The sequence below is a fragment of the Oncorhynchus mykiss genome, chromosome 3 (genome assembly GCF_057628025.1).
Source record: "Oncorhynchus mykiss isolate SJ-2025 chromosome 3, ASM5762802v1, whole genome shotgun sequence".
In the NCBI taxonomy this organism is placed as follows: Eukaryota; Metazoa; Chordata; class Actinopteri; order Salmoniformes; family Salmonidae; genus Oncorhynchus; species Oncorhynchus mykiss.
In genome coordinates, this window is record NC_143024.1 from 13030706 (window position 1) to 13049154 (window position 18449).

General features: G+C 46.2%; 1 long non-coding RNA gene across 1 annotated transcript; it reads right to left on the minus strand.

Moving 5' to 3' along the window:
• Positions 1-1245: 1245 nt before the first annotated feature.
• On the minus strand, positions 1246-5755 carry LOC149984384 (uncharacterized). Its single transcript, XR_016492033.1, has 3 exons — positions 5525-5755; positions 2524-3112; positions 1246-2369 (listed from the first exon to the last, which is right to left on the minus strand). It is a non-coding gene; the product is annotated as an uncharacterized LOC149984384 (long non-coding RNA).
• Between the last annotated feature and the right edge of the window lie 12694 nt (positions 5756-18449).

The window sequence follows — 18449 nt, forward strand, 5'->3', positions numbered from 1 at the left end:
CTATGGCATGGGAATACATCTTAGCAGACACCATGCTTAGCATTTCTTGGGCAAACTGCTGACTTGCTGAGATACTACCAGACGAAGGACCTAGAGTTCCCTGACTGAAACTTCGCATTAGCTCAGCCAATCTGGAGTTAAGAAGGTTCATTACCAACTCTACAATACCCATCATAAACCTGGTGTCCGTTGGTATTTTGACAGGTCTGTATTTCTCCCGTCTACTCCAACTGGATGACAGTACGATGCCACTCTGCGACTGGCCTCTCTGGACCATGTTGAAGACAGAATCCTCAGAGATTCCAAACACAGAACTCAGTGGTGCCGAGTGGGGTCTGTGTCTCATCTCTCTATCACCACCCTCAGGTGAGGAGACATATCGCTCTTCGTCATCACTCAGCAAAGAGGTCATGGACCTGCAGAATGCACAACAGAAATGAATAGTACATGATAACAAAATACAACATATGATCCAAGAATTTGGAAGTACCTAAGTAGTATTTCTCTCTAGGTGGATCTGGAATGGATATTTGTACTTATAACAAGGGACATGGGAATAATGTTTTTAGAAAGACCTACAAGAAGAGCAGGGGATAGGGGTAAGTACCTATGAGAGGAGGGGATAGGGGTGAGTACCTGTGAGAGGAGGGGATAGGGGTAGGTACCTATGAGAGCAGGGGATAGGGATAAGTACCTGTGAGAGGAGGGGATAGGGGTAGGTACCTATGAGAGGAGGGGATAGGGGTAGGTACCTATGAGAGGAGGGGATAGGGATAAGTACCTGTGAGAGGAGGGGATAGGGGTAGGTACCTGTGAGAGGAGGGGATAGGGGTAGGTACCTGTGAGAGGAGGGGATAGGGGTAGGTACCTGTGAGAGGAGGGGATAGGGGTAGGTACCTATGAGAGCAGGGGATAGGGATAAGTACCTGTGAGAGGAGGGGATAGGGGTAAGTACCTGTGAGAGGAGGGGATAGGGGTAAGTACCTATGAGAGGAGGGGATAGGGGTAGGTACCTGTGAGAGGAGGGGATAGGGGTAAGTACCTGTGAGAGGAGGGGATAGGGGTAAGTACCTATGAGAGGAGGGGATAGGGGTAGGTACCTGTGAGAGGAGGGGATAGGGGTAAGTACCTGTGAGAGGAGGGGATAGGGGTAAGTACCTATGAGAGGAGGGGATAGGGGTAGGTACCTGTGAGAGGAGGGGATAGGGGTAGGTACCTGTGAGAGGAGGGGATAGGGATAAGTACCTGTGAGAGGAGGGGATAGGGGTAAGTACCTATGAGAGGAGGGGATAGGGGTAGGTACCTGTGAGAGGAGGGGAAAGGCGTGGGAGTTTGTGTGCTGCAAGTAGTTCTTGAACTGGTGCGTCTACTGGGTCCACCACGAAAGCTGAATCTGACGCTGCGGCCAAGAGAGGTCACTTCTCTAGCCTCATTACTTCCTGATCCAGAAGAGCTTGACGAATCAGAGAGCCTGATCTGCATGGTGAGGTCAAGGGCGGGAACGACCACAGTGGATGTAGACTCCATCACCCAATTTGTAATATCCATGCACCTAGCACTAAACTCATCTCTGCTCATCTGAAATGTTAAAAGACCATACAGAGTTAGTTTGTTAACGGAGCTGCACTGCTGCACCATGTGTTTACTCAAGCTAGTCAATTAAAGCAGTGGTTCAGGATGTTCCACAATGCTGGAAAGGGGGGCCTGAGGGAAAAGTTTGGGAACCTCTGAATTAAAGGTCCTGCACGATTTCCACCAATAGGAGTTTGGAATGTTTGGTCCATCTTACCAACATGAACTACTTTAGAAGTGACTATAACTCACCCCGGCACGCATATTCTCACTCAGCAGATTCCAATGGCTGAAAAGTAAATTAAAAAAGGTACACAATTAAACTACATGACATTACCTCTATTCTCTTAGATTACGGTATGGATGGACCTCTACGGAACTAGGCCACATCCAAACATCCCTGATTGGTCAGTTGAGTCCCTTGTATTTGCCCGAGACACCTCACCTCCTTCTCAAAACCCATAGGACGAGATGGTCAAAAGGGAGGGCTTTCTCATCCAATGGGTTTTGAGAAGGAGGCGAGAAGAGAGGACTCGAGGAGAATGCAATTGAGATTGTCCCTATGGGTACGTCCCAAATGGCCCCTATTCCTTAAATACGGAACTATTGTTGACCAAGGCTCTAATAGGGAACATATCTAGGGGATGCACAGGGAACCAAAGAGCAACTAACCCATCCTTCATGTCCTGCACAAAGGTGTGTAGGTCTGGGTAGCTTCTCTTTCCCCTGCTGAGGGTGAGGCTGGTCTGGGAGGCTGCAGCCTTGCGGGTCATGGTAGTGAAGGTCACCACTTTAGCCTGATGGGGACGACAGAAAGCAGACTTAGGCTGGAATTCAATCAAATTCGCCATGCAGTGTTAACGTAATGTCTGTTTACGAACTACTGTCTGCGTGCACAAACAGACATGTACACACACACACACACACACACTGTTATCTGGAAGCATTTACCTTTGCCACTCGTTCAGTCTCCTGGCATTGAGATGGCCCGGCTGTTTCTACATCATCACTCTCCTGCATCACACTCTCTCCTTCGACCTCCAGTGTCAGAGTTGATGTGGATGTCTTCAGATCAACCTGATTCAACTCACTCTCTCCTTCGACCTCCAGTGTCAGAGTTGATGTGGATGTCTTCAGATCAACCTGATTCAACTCACTCTCTCCTTCGACCTCCAGTGTCAGAGTTGATGTGGATGTCTTCAGATCAACCTGATTCAACTCACTCTCTCCTTTGGCCTCCTAGATTAGAATACCTTTACTAGCTCAAGCTTGGACAATTAATTTGTCATTTTAATCTTCAATGCGTCATTAAAACACAAAACATCATACCTCCTGTGACTGAGATGGGATGACAATGGCCTCGTCCAACTCACTCTCTCCTTCAACCTCCTGTGACTGAGATGTGCCATCTGTCTTCAGATCAGCTTCCTGCATCTCAATCTCTCCTTCAGCCTCTAGTGACAGAGTTGGGATATCTGTCTCTAGAACAGCCTCTTCCAACTTGGTCTGTCTCTCAACCTCTCTGTGATCTTTATCAGATCTAGATACAGAAAAAGGAATCTCTCTAAGGTCACTATAAAATCACCAGAACATCATGTCAGGTGTACAGTTCAGTTTACCAGTCAAATTGCCGTGATCAGAGGCTCTATCCTTTCTAGTGATTCTATTTCTATGGTCACATCATAATGCATCATATCTATGCTTGTGTCCGAAATAGCACCCTATTTCCAATATAATGCACTTCTTTTGGCCGGAGCCCTATAGAGTGCCACAGGAATGAGTCATAATCCCCATAAAACATAGTAGTCAAACAGGGAAATGGTTCCAATCGTTTTTACACCATACACTTTTCCCATAGTGGATTTTAGAAACACTTAAAATAAGGGCTGTGTTTCAGGTAGGCTTACCCTGGTGTGACATTTTGATAACTGTAAATCTCTCTAGGACAAGGTGACTTTTATCAATATATTTGCCTGTATTTACCCCCCAAAAATGAAATGCTAATTATCTGCTAATGTGGCTATCATAAAGAACTACAAATGCCACGATGATCATGCTGATCGAGGCAAAGGTAAGAATCTCTTGATTAACTATCTAATGTTAGCTAAATGTAGTAATTAATAAATTGGCTACATTTCTTTAAATGGCCAATTCTGTGAACTGTTTAGTGCAAGTTTTAAATTGACACAAAACCTGTTAGCAAAGGTGTCAGCTAGAAATGACGTTTAGGAGCTTGCAGGGATTTGTAGTTTTGCATGTCTACTTTGATGCTAATTACAAATTTTGAATCTGAGAGTAAATAGAGCCAAATGTATTGCTAAAAGTCACCTTGTCCGTGACAGATTTACATGGTTCTAAAAATGGCACACCAGGGTAAGCCTACATGAAACACAGCCCTTATTTTATGTGTTTCTGAAATCGCCTATGAGAAAAATGAATGGTGGAAAAACGATTGGAACCATTTCCCTCCCTGTTTGACTGCAAGGTTTTATGGGTATTATGACACCTAAAAAGACGGGTTGGTTGTTTAGCAACAAAACTGGCATGTAACTGGGTAAAATAGACAAAGTAAATAGACAGGGTTCGCTTAGAACGTTGACAACATGTAAACTATATTTAGTCTCTAAATGTTACCGGCAAACAAATACATTTGCATAATGAGCACTTGCTAGCTGAGGTTTAGAGTCATAACAAGATACACGCATTCCGGCCATTGATGAGCGAGCGCATGTTTTTCATGACCAGCCAACCAGTGTATGGATCTTAGTTAAAAGTAGTGCACTAGCCTACATAGGGAATAGGGTGCCATTTAGGACGTAAATGTGAAGGTGGTGTCATAGCCTTTGACCCTAGACCCCCATTTGACCCACAACAGATTCTACTGTACCTTTAGCCAACTCTCATGACTCCCCGGCCATAGAATTTGTAGTTTGATATTACAGAATGAATAGCACATAATTTCATTTATTTAACAATATTTAATCCACAGTAATTAATATAAATGGGTATTTCAAAATAATTATAAACTGTGTGGATTGAGACCTGAATGCTGATTGGCTGAAAGCCGTGGTATATCAGACTGTATACCATGGGTATGACAAAACATGTATTTTTTACTGCTCTAATTATGTTGGTAACCAGTTTATAATAGCAATAAGGCACCTCGGGGATTCGTGATATATGGCCAATATACGTCGCCAGACCCACTGACTCCAGGTCATCTACAAGTCCATGCTAGGTAAAGCTCCGCCTTATCTCAGTTCACTGGTCACGATGGCAACACCCACCCGTAGCACGCGCTCCAGCAGGTGTATCTCACTGATCATCCCTAAAGCCAACACCTAATTTTGCCGCCTTTCGTTCCAGTTCTCTGCTGCCTGTGACTGGAACGAATTGCAAACATCGCTGAAGTTGGAGACTTTTATCTCCCTCACCAACTTCAAACATCTGCTATCTGAGCAGCTAACCCATCGCTGCAGCTGTACATAGTCTATCGGTAAATAGCCCACCCAATTTTACCTACCTCATCCCCATACTGTTTATATTTATTTACTTTTCTGCTCTTTTGCACACCAATCTGATCATTTATTTATCACTTCAGTGTTAATCTGCAAAATTGTAATTATTCGCCTACCTCCTCATGCCTTTTGCACACAATGTATATAGACTTTTTTTCCTACTGTGTTATTGACTTGTTAATTGTTTACTCCGTGTGTAACTCTGTGTTGTCTGTTCACACTGCTATGCTTTATCTTGGCCAGGTCGCAGTTGCAAATGAGAACTTGTTCTCAACTAGCCTACCTGGTTAAATAAAGGTGAAATAAATAAAATAAATATACCATGGCTAAGGGCTGTGTCCTAGCACTTCGGGTTGTAAGAACAGCCCTTAGCCGTGGTATATTGACCATATACCACAACCGCTTGGGCCTTATTGCTTAAATAACATGCCTACCTTGAACTCTTTCTTCTCACGTCCTTGCAAAATCAGCACATTTCCTTGCCAAAATGAACGCTCCTCCAGGACTAGCGAGAATCAGACTGAACTGCTCCCGCGGTTTCTCATCAGTTTCAACGTTTATCAGTGATGACGTAACAATGCTGTACAGATTTGACGCACTTCCAATCTCGTGCTGATGCAACGCCCTGAGCGGTTGAAAGCTCAGGCATGGAAATCCTGCGAGTTGTACACAAATGTAGGCTACTATTGCCCTTAAAAATGTCATGTTGTGGACGCAATGCAAAATAAAATAAAATACATAACCCACACCGATAACCCAGAGTTCATCATTAAATAACATTTATTACTCATAAAATATACAGCAAACTTCATATACTGAAAGAATTCATGGGAGTTTCGAATTCAGTCACCATTTCATATGTACATGCTAGTTTCATCCGTTTAAAAGAATGATAATGTCAATCACGGACTACAGGAAGAAATCCAGCCCAGTCACAGACCAGGATGTGTCTTGCTCCCAGGAAGACTAAATAACTTTTTTGCCCGCTTTGAGGACAATACAGTGCCACTGACACGGCCTGCAACGAAAACATGCGGTCTCTCCTTCACTGCAGCCGAGGTGAGTAAGACATTTAAACGTGTTAACCCTCGCAAGGCTGCAGGCCCAGACGGCATCCCCAGCCGCGCCCTCAGAGCATGCGCAGACCAGCTGGCCTGTGTGTTTACGGACATATTCAATCAATCCCTATACCAGTCTGCTGTTCCCACATGCTTCAAGAGGGCCACCATTGTTCCTGTTCCCAAGAAAGCTAAGGTAACTGAGCTAAACGACTACCGCCCCGTAGCACTCACATCTGTCATCATGAAGTGCTTTGAGAGACTAGTCAAGGACCATATCACCTCCACCCTACCTGACACCCTAGACCCACTCCAATTTGCTTACCGCCCAAATAGGTCCACAGACGATGCAATCTCAACCACACTGCACACTGCCCTAACCTATCTGGACAAGAGGAATACCTATGTGAGAATGCTGTTCATCGACTACAGCTCGGCATTCAACACCATAGTACCCTCCAAGCTCGTCATCAAGCTCGAGACCCTGGGTCTCGACCCCGCCCTGTGCAACTGGGTACTGGACTTCCTGACGGGCCGCCCCCAGGTGGTGAGGGTAGGCAACAACATCTCCTCCCCGTTGATCCTCAACACTGGGGCCCCACAAGGGTGCGTTCTGAGCCCTCTCCTGTACTCCCTGTTCACCCACGACTGCGTGGCCACGCACGCCTCCAACTCAATCATCAAGTTTGCGGACGACACAACAGTGGTAGGCTTGATTACCAACAACGACGAGACGGCCTACAGGGAGGAGGTGAGGGCCCTCGGAGTGTGGTGTCAGGAAAATAACCTCACACTCAACGTCAACAAAACTAAGGAGATGATTGTGGACTTCAGGAAACAGCAGAGGGAACACCCCCCTATCCACATCGATGGAACAGTAGTGGAGAGGGTAGCAAGTTTTAAGTTCCTCGGCATACACATCACAGACAAACTGAATTGGTCCACTCACACAGACAGCATCGTGAAGAAGGCGCGGCAGCGCCTCTTCAACCTCAGGAGGCTGAAGAAATTCGGCTTGTCACCAAAAGCACTCACAAACTTCTACAGATGCACAATCGAGAGCATCCTGGCGGGCTGTATCACCGCCTGGTATGGCAACTGCACCGCCCTCAACCGTAAGGCTCTCCAGAGGGTAGTGAGGTCTGCACTACGCATCACCGGGGGCAAACTACCTGCCCTCCAGGACACCTACACCACCCGATGTCACAGGAAGGCCATAAAGATCATCAAGGACATCAACCACCCGAGCCACTGCCTGTTCACCCCGCTATCATCCAGAAGGCGAGGTCAGTACAGGTGCATCAAAGCTGGGACCGAGAGACTGAAAAACAGCTTCTATCTCAAGGCCATCAGACTGTTAAACAGCCACCACTAACACTGAGTGGCTGCTGCCAACACACTGACACTGACTCAACTCCAGCCACTTTAATAATGGGAATTGATGGGAAATGATGTAAATATATCACTAGCCACTTTAAACAATGCTACCTTATATAATGCTACTTACCCTACATTATTCATCTCATATGCATACGTATATACTGTACTCTATATCATCGACTGTATCCTTATGTAATATATGTATCACTAGCCACTTTAAACTATGCCACTTTGTTTAGATACTCATCTTATTTGTACATACTGTACTCGATACCATCTACTGTATCTTGCCTATGCTGCTCTGTACCATCACTCATTCATATATCCTTATGTACATATTCTTTATCCCCTTACACTGTGTACAAGACAGTAGTTTTGGAATTGTTAGTTAGATTACTTGTTATTACTGCATTGTCGGAACTAGAAGCACAAGCATTTCGCTACACTCGCATTAACATCTGCTAACCATGTGTATGTGACAAATAAAATTTGATTTGATTTGATTTGATAATGACACGAAAAACCTGTGAACCTGTGACTCTCTTGTTGCTGATTTGGTGAACATAGCAAATGTATTGCACATATTTCCAGTTAAAATGATTTTCAAAAAGAGACAAAAACGGGGATATGAACATTCAATCACATACAAGGATTGAGAGGTTTCATTTTTTGAAGAAGTTAAAGCAAGCAACACCTGTTAAAAAACATTGATTATAAGACCAAAGACAAATAATATCGATATTTATTTTCCAACAGAAGAAAATCTAAATGCTGCTGTCCTACCATTGGTTTACAATGTTTCTCCTCTCCAAGGGAGACATGTTTTCCACCTCACATGCCTCTGGATAGTATCAGTGCTTTTCACAAACGTTGTAGTACTTAGTGTGCATCATTGTTGTCGCTCATACAGGTGCCCCTACTCTCCTAACCTCCCCTCAGTAACTAACAAAGGCACAAAATGACAAATATCACAAGAAAGAAAACATGAATTAATTATTAACTTTCTAAAATACTTTCTAGAGGCCAAAGGACAGGTAGGTTTAATAATGTAATAGGTCCCTTCAAATAGTCGTGTTGCTCACATACCAGCATCCTAAATGGCACTGCTTTTGACCAGAACCCTATGGACCCTGTTCAACAGTAGTGTACTATTCAGTATAGGGTTCCATTTGGGATGCATTAAATCTTTACAATTACTCATCAGAGCAAATGCTACCATTTTTTTTATTCCCACAGAGCTTAAGACATGAATGATTTTATAAAAATATTTGTTCATATAAAATGTATGATTTCCCCTCCTCCCACATGGATTACAGACAAGAGGCTAGTGGCGTTCTGACTGTCTTAGTGTGCGGATAAACATGACAATCACTCTCATGAAACTTAAATGAAACATCACTCCTTATGTCTTTTCTCAGCACAAACACTCAGCCCAATTTCTATACTCAAAACAGGTTTTGAAAATGCCGAAACGCAGGTTTCTACCGTTTAGGACCTTTGTGGGTAAAGGTAAAGATGGGGTATAGCAGCAGCAGTTCCTCTGAAGTCCAGTATCTGCTGGAAGGGAACCTGGTGGTACGAGAGGATGAGTGTGGGCCTGTTGTGCTTCCCCCTATCCCTCCCTCTTCTCTCTCACTGTCTGAGGGACTCTTAAGGTTCCTGTGCGGATGGCTTGGTTCGTGCCCTCCCGAAGCTGGCTGTGGTGATTTAAGCAACGCTGTGTTTATGTGTGTATTTGTTTGTGGCCTCTGGCCCACTTCGCTGTCCCTCTGTCCAGTACGTACCGTTGTAGCAGACCCAGTGTAGTGGCGTGTAGCCCTGGTTGTCTGTGATGACGGGGAGGGTCCACACTGACTGGGCGGTGTGTAGGAGCCACCCCAGCACCCCGATGTGTCCGGACAACGCCACCAGGTGGACATGGCTCCGCACCTTACCTTCCCGAACCAGGAAGCTGGCGCTGTGCTGCACTCCTCGTGACCCGTCACCACCTAGGAGGAAGGGAAGGGAGGGGAGGCAAGAATGGATTTGAATAATTTATAATCAATTAAATAATAAGGAATCATAATAGGTATATTTGGGCATAATTCATATTCCATGCTAGATCCCACACCAAAGCCATCCCTAGTAGTTCAATGGCCCCATCCCTAGATCAGAACAAGCCTCCCCCTCTCTTTCTGTGTGTGAGCGCGTACAGCCAACTCTCCTCGCAACCCTTCTGTGTAGAGCTGTTCTGTGCCATTTGTCTTTGGCTTCTACGCTGGCTCCCTTGTTGAAACAGTGAGTACACACAGTCTGTGTGTCCGCTCAGCACCGACAGCGTCAGAGGGGTTCTGATACACAAGACAACAGGTCATATTACAAACTGGTAATAACCAGGCTGAGTCCCAAATGGCAACCTATTCCCTATATGGTACACTACTCTTGACCTGAGCCCATAGGACTTTGGTTTAAAGTACTGTACCAAGTAGGGTATAGGTTGCCATTTGGGATGCAGCCCCAGTTTCAAAATCTCTTTATTTCAGGAATTGTATCCAAAACCCAAGTGACTATTCCCGTCTTGAATGTCCGCTGCACTCTGGAGGTCAGCATTTCCAATCAGCAAACGCAAACACTCCGAATGACCGTTGGTTGCTAGAGGAAGATAAACAGAGAGGATATAAGAATGTCAGATGATTGACCGTTGGTAGCTAGAGTAGGATAAACAGAGAGGATATGAGCAGATTGCTGGACGACTATAACCTTCACATGAACAGACAGATTTCTAGAACAGTGGTGTTGGTAGATGACATCCTCATGAAGTTAACACAGCAGATAATAATGAATTTTGGGGCTGAGGCCATCGAAGCCTGTCACCTGCTAGCTGTGTACCTGGCTCTGGATAGAAGTCTCCCCTGTGCACTGATCTAGGATCAGCTTACCCTCCCTAGATCCTCAATCATTAGTGGAGAACATGACAAAAAAGGACCTTAGATCAGTGTCTAGTGGGCATTTTCACACGATACCATGTAACATCCCTAGAGTGGACATTGTCATCCTAGCAACATGACCAAACAAATGGCCATCTTGGTCAGGAAAACGTTTTAATTACAGAAGCTCTATGTGATATCCTTATGTCTACCTGCAGCGTGGATGGGGGTCCTCTTCAGAGTGAAGTCTTTAACCAGGATGGAGGCTTCCTGGTTGATGAGGACGTCAACACACTCCACATGGCTTTTTAAGGCAGCCAGGTCCAGAGGGGTGCGCCCCTGGCTGTTCCTCACGTCTAGATCCAGCAGAGACTGAACCAGGACCTCCATAGCATGGTGGTGACTGTGGTACGCCTGAATAGATATTCACTCTTAATATAATCAATGTCCTAGAGTAGACCCGTGGTACGCCTGAACAGAAATACAGTGCTAGACCTCTAAAGTAGACCAGAGTCTTTCAATCGGGAGCCCATTTTTGCTCCCGCCCAGCATCAACATCGGAGGTTCCTGCCAAGCGTGGGATTGAGAAACAAAAACTCTACTTCTCTTCTGAGGTTGATTAACTCAAATGGCAAAATAAGGAAATCATCCTCATCATCACTGTGTAGAATATGTATTTTACACTAATCAGGAATAGATCGGAATATGGTGTGTGAGTCTGTCTGGACAGTCAACTTCCTGTGGAAAATCTACACCATGCTTGCATCCCAGATAGCACCCTATTCCCTATGTAGTGAACTACTTTTGATCAGGGCCTATAAGGATCTGGTCAAACGTAGTGTACTAAATAGGGAATAGGGTGCCATTTGTCATATGGAGACCACTACAGGAGCAGTTAGGCTTTACTCACAGCGAGGTGTAGAGGGCTGATGGGAGCTCTGACATCAGAGTCGTTCAGGATGTCTGTCCCTGAGGTTTCAATTAGTTGAGGAAAGACAAGAACGGCCAGTTCAGACTTGGAAAAAGAACATCAAGAGTGACGATGCGTCCACGACAAACATGCAGCCACACCTTAAAACCTACTGTTGGGTTCTGAGAATATGAAATATACTAATTCATGTCACTGAGGGAGAGAGCTTAATGTATAACGTTTACATTATGTCAGGATATGTTATTGTTAGCCATCAGGCATCCTATGGGTGGGATCCTCTGGGATGAGAAGAGACACAGTCTGGTACCAATCACCATGTCAGCCTTGAGTTGGGGAGGAGTGAGCACTTTGGGGTAGCGGTCAGGTCAGATGAATTGAGGAAGTCCCGGAAGGTAAACCCAAACCTGTAGAGGGTAACTCCCGGGTGGGGTTGGTTACCTGCTATACCTGTAACGAGAGGGTGAAAGTCTCAGCCGCAGTGGCCATGCGGCAGTAGAGTGGGTGTGGATGGATAAAGTGACATGCTTGTGTACTAGGATAAAATGTTGCCATTCAGGGTTAGAAGAAAAGCAAAAAGATACTCAAACGCTGTTGGATTTGGGTGTATTAGCAGTAGCAATAAAGAGAGGTTGGTTTTATGCCCTGTTGGGTTGGGGAACCATGACAGATTATGTGGAAATAGGAAGACAAGTGTGAATCATTTTGGTAATGTGTGTTATCAACAACAGTGATATTTGAACAGATTGGAGATGACTATCCATAACAATAAAATCCTTCATACCATGCTTGTCCTGCCCCACAGCTGTAGACACAGCCTTCTCCAGGTCCTCAGACACTAGCTGGAGATCCATTACAGGATGTCTGTCACCTCACTGAGCCCCTATTGCAGGTTAGGGGTCACATCCACTTGAATGTCCTTCATATGACGAACCTCCTACAGAGCAAATGAGGAAAACATGATATATTAGGATTTATGTTAGTAGCAATAGAATATGGGAATTTTATCTCAACGCTACCTACAGCTAACATATTTATTTATGTATGTGATCTATGTAAATAAATAAATATATCACAGCTGTAAAACTGTGAAGGACTATAGGTGGAGGCCTACCCATTTCCCAGGAGCATTGTAAAACGTGGATTTGGGTGCAGTGTTTATTTCCCCCTAATATCTTTGAAGATTACACCTAAAATAATTAGGAATACTTCTTTCTACTGCTGATCTGAGACCATTAGGGTTAATCATTACAGATATAAATGCAATATATGGAGTAGAAAAGATTGCCTGCCCACCAACTTGATAAGAATCAACATATGTTCTACATGGTCTATTTCTATCTGAACGTAACAACTCAATCAAGCTTGTTAATTGATCGTTAAGCCATGTTTGTCATATATAAGCCTCATACAGGCCATGGGAAGACATTACCTGTTGATAATACAGACTATTTTCATCATCATGGGAGGTGTGAGAGAATTGCTGCTCGTTGTGATGACTGTGGGGGTTGTCAAAGGTTGGTTCACTAATGTTTAAGGGATTTGTTTGGTAAATATGCTTAACTTTATAAGTTGGGTATTAATATTTGACTGTCTGTATCTTCCGCATTGGTCATCTTTTATTCTTCACTGCTATTAATATATGTAGCTATTTTGTGTGAACTCAACTTCTGTCAACACTTTCTCCTCAGTTTCTTGTTACCCTGTTGGAAAGTCCCAGAAGCAAGATCAAGTCTCTCTGCAGAGGAGACTTGGAGGTAAGTGTTTCTTTCCGCAACCCTTCTAGCTATGTTCTTTGTCACTGTCTATGGTGCTGCTGTGTTTGACACTCATTCAACAGCATAGAGTAACTCAGTCTAAATAATGTTGTCAAACCTTAACCTACATTTTTCAGAGCTGTCATCAAATGACGTCTCCATTGTGCATGCCCTGGCCTTGCTCCGATCCATAGGGTCTGACGCTAAACAAGCCAGAGAAGGTACGGCCTGAAACATATACTTTGAAAACTGTAGGGTTCATGTTGCTCAAAATTCGATTAGCAATTTGGCCTAGACCGTGTAGAACAGATGTGTTGCTGTAGAATACCCAACTGTTCCTTTTGTTTTTTCTCAAGAGTATTTAGAGACCAATGAAGTAGAATCCCAAGCTTCTCCAAACCATGGTAGCTCTCCGGCAAATGATGCCCTGTCCTCTGAGGAGAAGCTGAGGCGCATGTCCTCGGACGACGCCGCCACCTCTGAAGCTGCGACCGGCCCGTCTGGCGACGACGCCACCTCTGAAGCTGCGACCGGCCCGTCTGGCGACGACGCCACCTCTGAAGCTGCGACCGGCCCGTCTGGCGACGACGCCACCTCTGAAGCTGCGACCGGCCCGTCTGGCGACGACGCCACCTCTGAAGCTGCGACCGGCCCGTCTGGCGACGACGCCACCTCTGAAGCTGCGACCGGCCCGTCTGGCGACGACGCCACCTCTGAAGCTGCGACCGGCCCGTCTGGCGACGACGCCACCTCTGAAGCTGCGACCGGCCCGTCTGGCGACGACGCCACCTCTGAAGCTGCGACCGGCCCGTCTGGCGACGACGCCACCTCTGAAGCTGCGACCGGCCCGTCTGGCGACGACGCCACCTCTGAAGCTGCGACCGGCCCGTCTGGCGACGACGCCACCTCTGAAGCTGCGACCGGCCCGTCTGGCGACGACGCCACCTCTGAAGCTGCGACCGGCCCGTCTGGCGACGACGCCACCTCTGAAGCTGCGACCGGCCCGTCTGGCGACGACGCCACCTCTGAAGCTGCGACCGGCCCGTCTGGCGACGACGCCACCTCTGAAGCTGCGACCGGACCGTCTGGCGACGACGCCACCTCTGAAGCTGCGACCGGACCGTCTGGCGACGACGCCACCTCTGAAGCTGCGACCGGCCCGTCTGGCGACGACGCCACCTCTGAAGCTGCGACCGGCCCGTCTGGCGACGACGCCACCTCTGAAGCTGCGACCGGCCCGTCTGGCGACGACGCCACCTCTGAAGCTGCGACCGGCCCGTCTGGCGACGACGCCACCTCTGAAGCTGCGACCGGCCCGTCTGGCGACGACGCCACCTCTGAAGCTGCGACCGGCCCGTCTGGCGACGACGCCACCTCTGAAGCTGCGACCGGCCCGTCTGGCGACGACGCCACCTCTGAAGCTGCGACCGGCCCGTCTGGCGACGACGCCACCTCTGAAGCTGCGACCGGCCCGTCTGGCGACGACGCCACCTCTGAAGCTGCGACCGGCCCGTCTGGCGACGACGCCACCTCTGAAGCTGCGACCGGCCCGTCTGGCGACGACGCCACCTCTGAAGCTGCGACCGGCCCGTCTGGCGACGACGCCACCTCTGAAGCTGCGACCGGCCCGTCTGGCGACGACGCCACCTCTGAAGCTGCGACCGGCCCGTCTGGCGACGACGCCACCTCTGAAGCTGCGACCGGCCCGTCCGGCGACGACGCCACCTCTGAAGCTGCGACCGGCCCGTCCGGCGACGACGCCACCTCTGAAGCTGCGACCGGCCCGTCCGGCGACGACGCCATGGATATCTGACGTGGGACATGCAAGAGTTCATGGGTACTCTAGTCCAGTGTGTAACTGCATTTGCTTGTTTTGGCTCAATTAAACATTAACTGTAATACTTGTGTCCTCTGTATTGTTTTGGTGGTTCCTACTTGGAGTTGAGGTGTATGACCTGACTTGAGTAACTGGGGTGATGGCAACATTTATTTTGCATTATATCCATGCGCCAGCAATATTACTCAGACCCCTGTGTTTTAAATTACCAATTGACTTAAGCTACATGTGCTCAGTGTTGGTCCATTTATGCTAGTAGCATCACATGATACCTCAACAGCATTTTGACGCCATTTCCGGTCACAACTTGCAGACTTGTTGCGGTGTTTTGTTGCCTACTTTGCTACATGACAACTTTACGGTTTTTACTTTTTAATTACCGTTTATATTTTTGGTTTTTCCCTCAATTTTTTCACTCGTGTCAGGGTTGCGTCAATTCGAATCTGGTATCAGGATAAATATCACAATGAGGCTTTTATTAGCTAAGCAATAAGTGGTAAATGCAATTTTCGTATATATGGGCTCTGTCCCACCTCGCAGGGCAAAACAGAACTGACTTGTTCCTGACAAAGATATTTAATATACTCTGACAGTAGTTCCTGCTTCCGAGCCGGCCTGTCAGAGTAGACTGGGCGTGGTTTAGACTCACCCAGCCTATTGTTGGCGCAGAGGCTGGTCCCAGCCCATTAAGCGCTTCAGCGGTCAGTCGTTGTAGCTGTGTAGAATATGCAGTTATCAGGCACCTGGCTCCTGTTATCTAACAAAAGACTGTTCTGAATGTGCCCCCCCCCAACTCATTGCACAGTTCTGTATTTTTCCATCATGAGAAAGGCCCATGGCCCTGAAACTGAACAATGGTTCAAGTCAGCTATGTTGCATAACACATACATACATCCACACAAGCCAACAGCAGATAATATTAAATCACATATGGTAACGGGCTATAGTGCATAACACAGAATCCTCATACTCCGGACGCTTTATCTGGACATGGTTCGTCAGGACCTCCAACAGCCGAAGCTAAGTAGTAACATTAACATGATGCCTTCTAATTGCAGTCGCTGTACTCATACAGGAGAACGATCGCCTTACGGTGAGGATAGCTGTGCTACAAGCCCAGCTTCAGACGCAATCGTTAGGCAAGGGTAATTTCAGTGTAGGAAAGGATGAAACAGCGTCTGTGCCACCAGTAAGTACAGATAGTAACGTTAGTATAAATCCCCTCGCACGGTCCCCGCAGCCGGACAACTTTCTCACGGTTTCTGGAGAGAAATGCTGTAGGAATGCTCAACCGGTGTCGCTCATTCAGCCGACAAACTTCAACCGGTTTTCCCCATTAAGCAGCGAGTCGGAGTCAAAGGCCGAGCCTTCTCTTGTCTCTACTCCTCCCGTTACGGGGTCAGAGACGCCGAAGCTTCCCACCATTAGCTCTGACAAATTGAAAACTCTAGTCATTGGCGACTCCATTACCCGCAGTATTAGACTTAAAACGAATAATCAGCCGACATGTCTCTGGACCTACTCACTGTCACAGTCATACTCTGGACCTAGTTTTGTCCCATGGAATAAATGTTGTGGATCTTAATGTTTTCCCTCATAATCCTGGACTATCGGACCACCATTTTATTACGTTTGCAATTGCAACAAATAATCTGCTCAGACCCCAACCAAGGAACATCAAAAGTCGTGCTATAAATTCACAGACAACACAAAGATTCCTTGATGTCCTTCCAGACTCCCTCTGTCTACCCAAGGACGCCAGAGGACAAAAATCAGTTAACCACCTAACTGAGGAACTCAATTTAACCTTGCGCAATACCCTAGATGCAGTTGCACCCCTAAAAACTAAAAACATTTCTCATAAGAAACTAGCTCCCTGGTATACAGAAAATACCCGAGCTCTGAAGCAAGCTTCCAGAAAATTGGAACGGAAATGGCGCCACACCAAACTGGAAGTCTTCCGACTAGCTTGGAAAGACAGTACCGTGCAGTATCGAAGAGCCCTTGCTGCTGCTCGATCATCCTATTTTTCCAACTTAATTGAGGAAAATAAGAACAATCCGAAATTCGTTTTTGATACTGTCGCAAAGCTAACTAAAAAGCAGCATTCCCCAAGAGAGGATGGCTTTCACCTCAGCAGTAATAAATTCATGAACTTCTTTGAGGAAAAGATGATTATTACAAAGTAAATTACGGACTCCTCTTTAAATCTGCGTATTCCTTCAAAGCTCAGTTGTCCTGAGTCTGCACAACTCTGCCAGGACCTAGGATCAAGAGAGACACTCAAGTGTTTTAGTACTATATCCCTTGACACAATGATGAAAATAATCATGGCCTCTAAACCTTCAAGCTCCATACTGGACCCTATTCCAACTAAACTACTGAAAGAGCTGTTTCCTGTGCTTGGCCCTCCTATGTTGAACATAATAAACGGCTCTCTATCCACCGGATGTGTACCAAACTCACTAAAAGTGGCAGTAATAAAGCCTCTCTTGAAAAAGCCAAACCTTGACCCAGAAAATATAAAAAACTATCGGCCTATATCGAATCTTCCATTCCTCTCAAAATGTTTAGAAAAGGCTGTTGCGCAGCCTCTGCCTTCCTCGTCAGAGGAGGAGATAGAAGAAAACTGTTACAGTCTCTGTGAATGGTTTGTCCTCTGACAAATCAACTGTAAATTTCGATGTTCCTCAAGGTTCCGTTTTAGGACCACTATTGATTTTCACTATATATTTTACCTCTTGGGGATGTCATTCGAAAACATAATGTTAACTTTCACTGCTATGCGGATGACACACAGCTGAACATTTCAATGAAACATGGTGAAGCCCCAAAATTGCCCTCGCTAGAAGCATGTGTTTCAGACATAAGGAAGTGGATGGCTGCAAACGTTCTACTTTTAAACTCGGACAAAACAGAGATGCTTGTTCTAGGTCCCAAGAAACAAAGAGATCTTCTGTTGAATCTGACAATTAATCTTAATGGCTGTACAGTCGTCTCAAATAAAACTGTGAAGGCCCTCGGCGTTACTCTGGACCCTGATCTCTCTTTTGAAGAACATATCAAGACTGTTTCAAGGACAGCTTTTTTCCATCTACGTAACATTGCAAAAATCAAACTTTCTGTCCAAAAATGATGCAGAAAAATGTATCCATGCTTTTGTCACTTCTAGGTTAGACTACTGCAATGCTCTTACTTTCCGGCTACCCGGATAAAGCACTAAATAAACTTCAGTTAGTGCTAAATACGGCTGCTAGAATCCTGACTAGAACCCCAAAAATATATCATATTACTCCAGTGCTAGCCTCCCTACACTGGCTTCCTGTCAAGGCAAGGGCTGATTTCAAGGTTTTACTGCTAACCTACAAAGCATTACATGGGCTTGCTCGTACCTATCTCTCTGATTTGGTCCTGCCGTACATACCTACACGTACGCTACGGTCACAAGACGCAGGCCTCCTAATTGCTTCTTCCACATCTTTTGGTCCCTGTC